Below are 13,533 nucleotides of genomic sequence, written 5' to 3' on the forward strand. Positions count from 1 at the left end.
GTGTCCATATTATGCCACAGTTTATGATGAGTGTTGCTTTTAGGTCCGGAATATTAGGACAAGTGAGAGTTTGCAGTACACGCCCAAGATAAGTTTCACTGTCTCATATTCGTCAGTGCATCCTTAGATCTTTGAGATTCTTCAGTTCTTCATTCAGACAGACAGCCACTGAAATAGTCATATAGTCAGGGTACGATAGAAGATTTAGACGTGAGCTTATTAATCATTTCCACCCAACTGAGCAATTTTTCCAACTGATTTGTTAGTCCTGTACGTCGTAATAGCTTTGATAGGCTTGCAATTGTTTTGAATGCTGTATCATTCAAACATATTATGTCAGTTCCACACCTTAATATTCTCTACTAGGGTCAAAGTAATTTACATTTTGAAACTTAGGGACTGCATTTAAATCCTGAGCTTATTATTACATTTAATGCTTTTGAATGATAAATATTATGTCAGTTCCACATCTTATTGTTCTCTACTAGGGTCAAAGTAATATTCAGCTTTAGTGAATATTTTGTGTACATTAATTTCAGGACGGAGTCTCGAAGGTGTACCAGTTTCACAATTACTTCTGATTCATTTAATTCACTTACACACGCACGGGCTTGCAACATTAGATGTCTTACATGACACATGTACCATAGCCATGGGTGAAACTTGAGACTTTTAGATGGGGACTTCATGAAAATTTTTCCATTGCAAATATATTATTTTGAAAAATGTTTTGCAACATATGGCACGGATACACAATAACCAGTAGCCATCAGTGAAAAAACCAATAGTCAGTCTTGCTTGCTGCAATATGTTTATTATTTGTTTGCGAATGACGCGTTTCGCCTGATTAAGGAATCTTGAAATTGGATTACACAAAAAGTATACATTTCATTAGAAGTGACATGACACCAGTTTGCAAAATGATGAACGATTTTACGCCCCAATTTTGTTTCCATTCTTCGCCTTGACTGGTAACTATGACAAGATACTACGACTGTTTTCCGTTTAAGGCAATTAAATGATATTTACCTTAAGTAAATAAGACGATGTTCATAATTTAAAATAAACCTTGGTGTTTAATATTTATCTGCAATATTCAAGCCTTAATTTTCGTTACTCAGAACGAGATTTCAGTAATAAACACTTAAGTGTATGATGCATTTAACTTTCTGTCAGGAAATTTTAGTAATGAGACGATATACACACACTTATCTTACGGAGCAAAATCGAACATGCAATTTCGTGGTAGTTTCCAGATTAATTTCAATTTTTCCTCACAACAAACTTAAATTGCATTATGTCTCCCAACGTTACATAGAAAAACCAAAATATTACAATTTATTTCGCTTGCCAATTGCATTACACATCGCACCCTGTATCTGACAGTTTTCTGTAGCACATTTAACATCGGTTGGATATAATACTGTCCATCAGTAGCAATGCAGTATGTAAAATGTAAGAACATACCTTGTGGGTTGACAAAGGCAATGAACCTCTCAAAAACTTTTTTCGCCACATACATATAAGTGAATATGTATGGTCGTAGAGTCTAAGATAGCAGCGGTAGAAAAAATGAAGCCAATGAAACTAATAAATTGAGAAAAAAATTCAGACGCATAAATAATTTCGTAGCTAAAATGAATGCACATTGTTGTATATAGCACTTATTAGCTCTTCCTCGAATTCAATAACTACTCCTGAGTAACGTTCCACACAGTGTTGTTCCACGAAGTGCATTATAACGTGCTTAGTTTCTTCTCAGCATCCTGTTCGTAAGTTGGTAGAAATGTTCCTGCTTCAGCCATGTTTCTATAGAGGTCATTCAGTGCTTGATGAGGTTCCTGTGAAGACGCATTCCCGTTTTAGGTGGTCGCAAGCAGCTCAGACTGGTTTATGTCAGCAAACTCACGCTGCTCCATTCAATTTATTTTTATCTTGTGGAGGAAGGTGTTCAGGAAGCGGCCACGGTATGTTACACCATTATCATGTTGATACAAGAAATGGTCAGCAACGCTTCACCATAGGTGTTGATTATAAGTATGAGAATCTTTCCGATAATGCGTAGTCTTCAAATTACGCTCGACAGCGGTAAGAGGAATCCTACTTCAAAATCATGCTGATACAACTCGTGACTAGTCACCTCCCAGCATACAAGAGATGTGGATCGGTAACTGGCTGCCTCCACATCCTTTCACGACGGCCATCAGTTTCAGACATTCCTGTGTTGATCGCTGAGTAGGACTCGACGCCAAATAGTCTAAGTTCGAATTAAGGTTTAAGCTGCACAATTTCTTCGCGCACCACCGTGTTGGAGAATTTTAGTATTGTTCGTAATGTCCATCAAGAAATCATATTGATGACATAGAGACGGCTGCGTTAAGTCTGAATCGAATGTAAACTCTCAGTTTCCCGCGAAAGGTAACTGCACTGTTCCGTTGCATTCTTATTGAGGTATCTACGAGACGTAAAATCTAAGCATACCTCGTTAGTAACTTAATTCTACAAAATAACTAATACGTGTACTTATGGACAGGAGATAACAATAGAAATAGTAATAATAAATACCCTACTGGCCATTAAAATTGCTACACCAAAAAGAAATGCAGATCATAAACTGGTATTCATTGGACATATATATTACACTAGAACTGACATGAGATTACATTTTCACGCAGTTTGGGTGCACAGATCCTGAGAAGTCAGTACCAAAAACCACCACCTCTGGCCGTAATAACGGCCTTGATACTTCTGGGCATTGAGTCAAACACAGCTTGTATGGCGTGTACAGGTACTGATGCCCATGCAGCTTCAACACGATACCACAGTTCATCAAGAGTAGTGACTGGCGTATTCTGACGAGCCAGTTGCTCGGCCACCATTGACCAGACGTTTTCAGTTGGTGACAGATCTGGAGAATGTGCTGGCCAGGGCAGCAGTTGAACATTTTCTGTATTCAGAAAGGCCCGTACAGGACCTGCAACATGCAATCGTGCATTATCCTGCTGAAATGTAAGGTTTCGCAGGGATCGAATGAAGGGTAGAGCCACGGGTCATAACACATCTGAAAGGTCACGTCCACTGTTCAAAGTGCCGTCAATGTGAACAAGAGGTGACCGAGACGTTTAACCAATGGCACCCCATACGATTACGCCGGGTGATACGCCAGTATGGCGATGACGAATACACGCTTCCAATGTGCGTTCACCGCGATGACGCCAAACACGGATGCGACCGTCATGATGCTGTAAATAGAACTTAGATTCGTCCGAAAAAAAGACGTTTGGCTATTCGTGCACCCAGGTTCGTCGTTGAGTACACCATCGCAGGCGCTCCTGTCTGTGATGCAGCGTCAAGGGTAACGGCAGCCATGGTCTCCGAGCTGATAGTCCACGCTGCTGCAAACGTCGTCGACCTGTCTGTGCAGATAGTTGTCTTGCAAACGTCCCCTCTGTTGACTCAGGGATCGAGACGTGGCTACACTACCCGTTACAGCCATGCGTATAAGTGCCTGTCATCTCGACTGCTAGTGATACGAGGCCGTTGGGATCCAGCACGGCGTTCCGTATTACCCTCCTGAACCCACCGATTCCATATTCTGATAACAATCATCGGATCTCGACCAACGCGAGCAGCAATGTTGCGATACGATAAACCGCAATCGCGATAGGCTACAATCCGACCTTTATCAAAGTCGGAAACGTGATGGTACGCATTTCTCCTCCTTACACGAGGCATCACAACAACGTTTCACCAGGCAACGCCGGTCAGCTTCAGTTTGTGTATGAGAAATCGGTTGGAAACTTTTCTATTGTCAACACGTTGTAGGTGTCGCCACCGGTGCCAACCTTGTGTGAATGCTCTGAAAAGCTAATCATTTGCATATCACAGAGTCTTCTTCCTGTCGGTTAAATTTCGCGTCTGTAGCATGTCATCTTCGTGGTGTAGCAATTTTAATGTCCAGTAGTGTATATTAATCGTTACAGTATACATATTTACGAAGATATGCAAATATGTTTTTTCAATATGTTATTCTACAAGTAAAACTAAAGGAAAAAGTTCATATAAACGTACATCTGCAAGTATTTAGTTACGGAGTTACGGCTGATAAAATTTAGCAATTTCCGTAGGAAACTTTATGTAATTGCCTGGAATTTGAAAAACAAATTGGGCCAAGTAGTTTATAAAATAAATATTTTACGAAATTACGTCTCTGCTTCTCCGGCTGCTCTGGAAAACGACAGCAGATACAAGTCTGGGACTTGTTTTATTAGATTCACCAGACCAATAACAACAGAAGAAATGGAAATAGTGCTTTACTTTAACCTCGTACAGTTTTGCGATGGCTTCATATTTGGAGAGTTTCTTAATTTTAATCAAAATCCCTAATTAGCCGCAACTCCGTAACTAAACATTTGCAGACCTATGTTTATATAAACGTTATTCTTTAGTTTTACTTGTAGAATAACATAAAATATATGCATATCTTCGTGAATCAGTCTGTATGGAATATGAAGAATGAGTATCATAATTAATAAATTACAGTAATAATAAATATGGTATGAACATAATGCTACGTTTTAGGATATTTTTTGTAATTAACGCTAACAGGTACATGTGTTGGACACACCGTGTTATGTGCACGGTTGAACATAAACGCAAGTCAGCAGATAGCTCTGTTGTAGTTGAACACGAACGGCAGATACGCAAAGTCCTCAATACGTTGCAAGTGCAGTCATAGTCGTAACAATGTACTGTGTGTTTGTAAATGTATTGTGTCGGAGCTAAGTGATTTCGAACGTAGGCTAATTCTCGGTGCTCGTCTGGTCGGTGATTCCGTAAGCAAGGTAGCCGAGGTGTTTGGTGTTTCAAGAGGAAGATTTATACCGCTCACTGGGAAAGCGGAAAACGTTTTCGGCCAAGTAACAACGCGGACGTAAGTGTTTCTTGAATGATTATGACGACTTGTTAAAGAAAAGGATTATGAGGAATAAGAGGACGATAGCTGCAAAAGTCACTGTGGAAGTCAATGTCACACTCGCTAATCCTGTGAGCACCAAAACAACACAAAGGTAGCTCCATAGACTGTGAATTGCAGGCCGAGCTCCATTTCCAAGGACACTCATCAGTGGTGCAACTCGAGGGAAGACTTGAACCGGGGACCTCTAGTTCTGCAGCCGCTCACGCTAACCACGGATCCACAGCGCTCCTGAGCTCACACTCTCCTTGATGTTGCATATCTTGGCCATGGACTACTCAGTTTGTATATTTTGCTTATTTTTTTCATAGTTCCACACAACTTCTTCCTGTTTTCTCGATTGATCTGTGTTCAGTTTTTCAAGACCTTTCCACTGTGCCAACTTATAACTAAATCTGGGGAGGGGGGGGGGGGGGCGATGGGGAGGTTCCCTTTTAAGTGTTTTGCCAATGAATCGCAATCTCTGGTTGGCTCTATCCACAACATTATCTATGTGATCGTTCCAATTTAGGGTATTTGTAATTGCAATCTCTAAGCATTTAGTTGAATTTACAGGCTTCAGAATTGTCTGACTTATCCCGTGATCGAAATTTAACAGATTTCTTTCAGTACTCATGCGAATAACTTCACACTTTTCTTTATTCAGGGTCAATTGCCACTTTTCGCAACATACAGATATCTTATCTAAACCATTTTGCAAGACGTTTTGGTCATCTGACGACTTTACAAGACGGTAAATCACAGCATCATCTGAAAACAATCTAAGACAGCTACTGAGATTGTCTCGTATGTCGGTAATATAGATTAGGCACAATAGAGGGCCTATAACTCTTCCTTGGGAAAGCCGGATATTGTTTCTGTTTTACTCGATGACTTTCCATCTATTTCTACGAACTATGACGTTTCTTACAGGAAATCACAAATCCAGTGAGGCGATATTCCATAGGCACGCAGTTTGGTTAGAAGACGCTTGTGAGGAACGGTGTCGAAAGCCTTCTGGAAATCTAAACATATGGAATCTATTTGACATCCCCTGTCGATATCACTCATTACTTCATGTGTATAAAGGTCCAGTTGTGTTTCGCAAGAGCGATGTCTTTTGAATCCGTGCTGACTATGTGTCAATAAAACGTTTTCTTCGAGGTACTTCATGATTTTCGAATACAGTATATGTTCCAAAAACCTATTGCAAATCGACGTTAGTGGTATGGGCTTGTAATTCAACAGATTACTCTTACTTCCCTTTTTGAGTATTGGTGTAACTTGGGCAATTTTCCAGTCTTTAGATACGGATCATTCTGTGACCGAGCGTTTGTATATAACTGCTAAATATGGAGCTGCTGTATCAGCATACTCTGAGACGAATCTGACTTGTATACAATTTGGACCGGAATTCTTCCTTTTATTAAGTGGTTTAACCTGCTTTGCGACACAGGGGATGTGCATTTCTATGTTTGTCATCTTGGCAGTTGTTCATGATACGAATTCAAGAATATTTACTTCGTCTTTTTTGGTGAAGGAGTTTCGGAAAATCGTGTTTAATAACTCTGCTTTAGTGATACTGTCATCAGTGAATTCACCGTTGTTAACGCGCAGTGAAGGTATTGTTTGCGTCTTGCCACTGGTGTGCTTTATGTATAACCAGAATCTCTTTGGGTTTTCTGCCAGATTTCGCGACAGAGTTTCATTGTGGAAATTATTGGGTGCATCTCGCATTGAAGCACGCGGTCTATTTCGAACATATGCAAAACTTTTCCAGTCTTGGCGATTTTACGTTCATTTAAACTTTTCATGCTTTTTTCGCTGCTTCTGCAGCAGCGATGTGACCCGTTTTGTGTACCATGGGAGACTAGGACCATCACATATTTATTTATGTGGTATATATCTCTCAAATGCTGTCGGTATTATCTCTTTGAGATCATTCAACATCTCTTCTACTCTTACATGATCAGATAGGAAGGAGTGCAGACTGTCTCTGAAGACGCTGTGAAGAGCATTTTTATGAGCTTCTATGAAATAGATGTACTTTGCGTTTCTTTGTGATGGTTGCAGGAGCTACGGTGTTCAGCCTAGCAGCTACTGTCTTGTGGTCGCTAATCCCTGTGTTCGTCACAATACTCACTATTTGTTCAGGATTATTTTGAAACCGGGAGAAATGGTACAAGAATCCAAGGTAAAGTATGTATTGCGACAAAATGAATATGGTTTTGTGCTGAAAACGGGAGTAAGTAAACTAGCAGGAGCGATGTATTGGGTGGTCACCATTATAATCGGGTTTCATACTTATATTTTCTTCGAAACGCATTTTGGAAGAGAAATAATTTAAGACTTAATGCAGTTATAATGTTTTAACCATCATAGATCATGAACACGCAGAGAAATAGGGTGAGAGGGGAGGGGGAATCCAAGAACATTTGAGCAAACATTAATGTAATAAGAAACTAGTTGATCTTTTTAATGAGGCTACTGGACGCCGCAACCACAGACCACATATAAAGTGAAACGATACTGGATGAGCTGATCTGGACACGTGCAAAAGGATGAAGCGGAAGAGAATGAGAAAACGATGAGGGCGGTAAACCAATGAGCAGATTACTGACTCGATAAAGAAGAAATTAGCCAAATACGATTCGAGAGGACTGTAGTTAGACATCGTAACATGGAATGAAAGATCACAAGATGTACGCTATTGTCGAGTATAGCGGCAGTACTGCTGTGATCTCGATAAAAGTTGAGGGAAAGAGGGAGGCGGAATTAAAACAGTTTCCGATATAATTTACAGATTGAGCACGCTGATTAAAATGACAGCAGACATCTTTATCCTTTTAGCGCGATGTTATGTACTCATGCGCCTTATTTACCTACCAGACATAATAAGGCAGTTTTGCAAAGAACTCGTGAACACGGTTAATACGTACGGGAAGTGGTCTCTAGAATCCTGATGGTGCTGAAACCATTATTTACACGGAAACGTCCGTCGCTACACAAAATATTTCAATGTTTCATTAGTGAATACATCTGTAAAATTTGCCGCACAAGATTAGCAATTACAGGTAAATCCCAGTAACGTAAAAGATGCTCGCAGTTATATTTCGCAATGCTGTCTCGAAGAGCTGCGAATGTATAACGGATGAGTCTTCCCCTTGGTCGACGGTTTTCGACAGAAGCAAAAGATTGTAAAAGAACCCCCTGCACCTGAATTAAATTTGCCCACGCCAAAGCACTTCCCTTTTTATTTAGAGATGTGCAGCAAACCATTGAGAAACTGAAGCATCAAAACGTTTTCAAATTACGTTGCTTCGATGTCTCTGACGGGATGTAGCCACACCAGGATTTCACGAACTGTGGAACAGATATAAAGCAAAGCGGTAAGTGGAATTATACTCTAGGGCCGCCGCGAGCCTTATTACGATGAAATATTATTTATTCAGTTCAGCCCGGTGCATTAACAAGTGCGTTAAAATGAATCGAAATTGTGTACACAAAGATGTAATTGAATCTGTAAACTGTATGTTTCTGACATTAGAGATATCACTCACATTTATTCATTTCTGTATTCGACATGGAAATGATAACTTACGGCAAGAAAAAAGGAATAAAAGTGAGGTAGTGTTAATACTTTCATCCTTCTTTACCTCCTCTGCATTACTGCAGATGACGTATCCCTATCACTGAGCACATTTGTACTGTGCATGCAGTACACGTGAGGTGCCTAGTGGTTTCCACTGCCCTGTGTGGAATACGTAAGTTCTTGTACACTTCACTGACCTGCTGTCTTCATGATGATGATGTCCCCAGCGCAGAAAACAGCACGCAGGTCATGGATTCTTTTTCTTGCGGCAGAAATTAACTTCGCAAGGAACTGCTGCTACGAATAAACTATAATTCATTTGGGATGCCACTCACGTTTTTATTGATATAGATACGAGAAACTATTCTTGATCACAAGGAATTGAACATATCTTTCCACAGTCATTATATCTGGCTAAAATAACATGAAATACCTCCTGCCACAGACAACATGTCTGTCTACTGGAAGCGTCAGAACTGGAGATAAAATTACATGAATCAACTACTACTATTACAGACAACATGTCTGTACCTAGCGACGGTCGGAACTGTAGTAAATAAAATTGCATGAAACAAATACTGCTATAACAGACAACATGTCTGTCTACTGGAACGGTCAGAACTGGAGAGCCGAACTGCCCGAGACACTTCGCGCGCCAAGCCAGCAAGGCGTGACCCGAACGCCACCGAAGTGCATCGGCAGTAATATCGTCAGTCTTTTGTTTTAGTAATAGTTTGATGCTAATAATTTTGAGATGACTGATTGATTGCTGGCTGTTAAGAGATGTTTATTTAAAAATGCAGTAATTTGGATGACAGGTTTAATTAATAATAGCAACTAAAGTTTAATGTTTTGGCGCCCTACCGCCGAACACAGCAGCCAATCACAGAGCAGCAGCATCAAGCAGGCGGTCTTTCTCACGGGAATTGTACCGAATTAACATCTGTCACCGGTACCTCATCCCACATTGCGTCATCTCTATGCTTCTTGCATCTCTAATGCCCAGGGAATAGCTTCCTGGAGGCTGCCAATATGACGAACTTAGGTCCTAAGCTACTATTTGTCAACATACTTGCAATTTTTAAAGAAGCACTGTAATTTCTGGTCAGGAGAAATAAATCTGCACTGAAGAAATAATTCTGCTTCAAACTGTTGCCCTCATTGATATACTTAATTAATTACACACTTTCTGATGATTTCCAGTATTCAGTTCGTAAGAAGTTTGTCGGATGTACAGAGAAAAGAAACTGTGTCCTCTTTGGTGAGCCGCAATATTTAATCGATTGTGTTTTTCGCTTACCAGTTCATTGAGTGCGTATGCATTTATGTACTGCACTGTACGACACACACTGGTTAACGAGAATGAGGTGTCATGCAGGAAGCTTTCGACACCGCGGTTAGAATGTTGTTATGGCACGCACTGTTATAACGCAGCTTTCGTTCCACTTGTTTTACACAAGTGAGTGCACACTTTTATAACGAGTGCAGGTCGTTATAATTTATCTGCCGACGTAGACTCTGTTTGAAGCCACAAATGATGTATGTCAGTTATGACAATGAAACAGGTATGTGTATCGCTCTGATGATTATAAAACTTCCATTGTCCATCAAGTGTCATGTTTTCAAGAGGCTGAAAAGCGGTTTTTGTTGCCTGCCAATTAATCCATTCGGGCAGAAGTGCTCTTAAAATTATTAACTGCAATTTACGAATCCCCGCCACTGAACAGTTTATATAAAATGAGTGGGACGATTCACACTTTGTTTGATTTACTTAGTAATTCTCAAGTGTAAATTTCTGAATAGCGTAACTACAGAGAATATATAAATCATTCTATTATATACTGGAAAAACTTTATTCCAGGAATAATTTATCAGATACAAATACATAATCACTATTAAAGGCAAAAGGTACAGTATCGACAGCCCTAGAGAGATTCATACCGCATAAGTTAGTAAGAGACGGGGCTGATCCACCATGGTACGCAAAACACGTCATAACACTGCCGCAGAAGCAACGAAAAAAGCGTGCCAAATTCAGAAGAACGCATAATCCCCAAGAATGGCTAAGTTTCACGGAAGCTCGAAATTTAGTGCGGACGTCAATGGTAGATGCTTTTAATAGTTTCCACAATGAAATATTGTCTCAAAACATGGTAGAAAACCCAAAGAGATTCAGGTCGTATGTAAAGTACACCAGTGGCAAAAAGCAGTCAATACCCTCACTACGCGATAGCGATGGAAATGTTACCGATGAAGGTGCCACTAAAGCGGATTTACTAAATACAGTTTTCCGTAAGTCCTTCACGAAAGAAGACGAAGTAAATATTCCAGGATTCGAAAAGAGAACAGCTGTTAGCATGAGGACATAAAAGTAGATATCCTATGTGTTGCGAAACAACTCAAATCACTTAAGAAAGGCAAGTCTTCTGGTCCAGATGGTATACCAGTCAGGTTCCTTTCAGAGTATGCAGACACAATAGCGCATTTCTTAGCAATCATATTCAACCGCTCACTTGACGAAAGATCTGTTCCTAAAGACTGGAAAGTACCACAGATCACACCAATATTCAATAAAGGTAATAGGAGTAACCCACTGAATTACAGACCCATATCACTGACCTCATAATGCAGTAGGATTTTGGAGCATATACTGTACTCGAACATTATGAATCACCTTGAAGAAAGTGACTTATTGATACACGGGTTCACAAAATATCGTTCTTGTGCAACACAGCTAGCTCTTTCTTCCCATGAAGTAATGAGTGCTGTCGACAAGGGATCTCAAATCGATTTCATATTCCTAGCTTTCCGGAAGGCTTTTGATACCGTTCCTCACAAGCGACTATTAATCAAATTGCGTGTGTGTGGAGTATCGTCTCAGTTGTGTGACTGGATTCGTGATTTCCTCTCAGAGAGGTCACAGTTCGTAGTGATAGATGGTAAATCATCGAACAGAAGTAATATCTGACGTTCCGAAATGAGGTCTCATAGGCCCGCTGCTGTTCCTGATTTACATAAATGATCTAGTTGAGAATCTGAGCAGTTCCTTTACATTGTTTGCAGATGACACTGTAATTTACTGTCTAGTACAATTATCAGACGGTCAGTTGGTTACAAAATGATCTAGAGAGAATTTCTGTATGGTTCGAAAGGTGGCAATTAGCACTAAACAAAGAAAAGCGCGAGGTCATCCACATGGGAACTAAAAGAAATCCAATAAATTTTGGGTATACGATAAATCGAACAAATTTGAGGGCTGTCAGTTCGACTAACTACCTAGGAACTACAATTACAAGCACCTTAAATTGGAGAGACCACGTAGATAATATTATAGGGAAGGTGAAAGAAAGACTGCGGTTTGTTGGCAGAGCACTTAGAAGATGCGACAAACCCACTAAAGAGACAGCTTACATTACGCTTGTCCGTCATCTGTTGGAATACTGCTGCGCGGTGGCAGTCATTGAAACAAAGGGGGTTTTCTTTACGGTGAGATCTATTTAAAAATTTCAATCACCAACTTTCTCTTCCGAATGCGAAAATATTTTGTTGACACCCACGTACGCAGGGAGAAATTATGATCCTAATAAAATAAGAGAAATCAGCGGTCGAACGGAAAGATTTAGGTGTTCCTTTTTATCACGCGCCATTCGAGAGTGGAATGGTAGAGAAGTAGTATGAAAATGGTTCGATGAACCCTCTGCCAGGCACTTGAGTGTGAATTGCTGAGTAACCATGTAGATGTAGATGTAGAACGGCCATTGATCATTCTTCTCTCATTCTCCCCCATAAATTTTTCACCGCTCTATTACTCGTCTCATTTCAGTAACGCCACTTTTTCCAATCGTGCATCATACAGTGTATCCGAGCCAGTGTAGCCGGTCCCACTTCTGGTAGCAGAATACTTTTTCGTCAGCGTTACGCATTTGCTAATTGAGCAGATGGCTTACAGCACCTTATCATGGGCCTATTCTATGTCGCTGATTAAATCCCAAAACAACCCAAGGGATGTGGTAGCTAAGCTCTGCGATCCCTTCCGTAAGTTCCGAGATTAACGTTATTAGTTATATATTTTCTACCCTACATTTGGGAGTCATCCACAGTAAACAGTCAATCCCAACTGTTGTAGCGCAAAATATAACCGTAGGTGTCACTTCCAAGTGAATATTAATCTCCATCTGGCCAGTCTTATAGATACTGATGCAAATAAAGTGATCCGGACGAGTGGATACTATTGGACCCGCAAACCATATGTACGCCAGCCATATGGTTCACATTGTGTCAGAGCGTAGTGTGGGCTATGTCAGTGTCAGTGGAGCAGTGCAAATGGGGCAATGGTACTCACAGTGGAGCAGCGGATGTTCGTTGGGGAAAGCTACCTGAAAACATAGTCGTTGAAACGGTGTGGTCAGTTGGGTCGAAGTGGACTTCGTCCGAAAATGGCCTGACAGCGTCTGTTTTGAATAAATCAAGATACATTCCGAAACATGCCCACTCACCAGAAAATGTGACTCCAGTTCACCAGAAAATGCTTTAGAGTCCTATCAAATCTATTTGACATCTACCGCAAGAAACCGGCATCTCACGTCGATAATGCGGACGAATATTCCACCTGTACCTGCACATCCATCACTACAGAATATGTGTTGTTCATGTATTAAAACCAGAAGTCATTCTTCCAGCTTTGTGAGTGGCTAATCACTGAGATAACAACGAAAGGATTGAACCCGGATCTGTTCTTTGTGTCAGATGATGCGAGGTTCCACCTGAGTGGTTATATCAACTCACGGTATCACAGATTCCAGGCAGTGCAGAATCCGCATAACTTCCAAGTAACACCATTGCTTGATCGGAAGGTTGGGGTTGGGTGCACAATATCTGCACGCCACATTATTGCTCACATATTCTTTCATTAGACATTCACTTCCGCGCATTGCATTCAAACAGATTGAAACCATTGGTGGCAGCATACTTCCAACAGTATGCAACA

The sequence above is a fragment of the Schistocerca serialis genome, chromosome 7 (assembly GCF_023864345.2).
Source record: "Schistocerca serialis cubense isolate TAMUIC-IGC-003099 chromosome 7, iqSchSeri2.2, whole genome shotgun sequence".
Lineage (NCBI taxonomy): Eukaryota > Metazoa > Arthropoda > Insecta > Orthoptera > Acrididae > Schistocerca > Schistocerca serialis.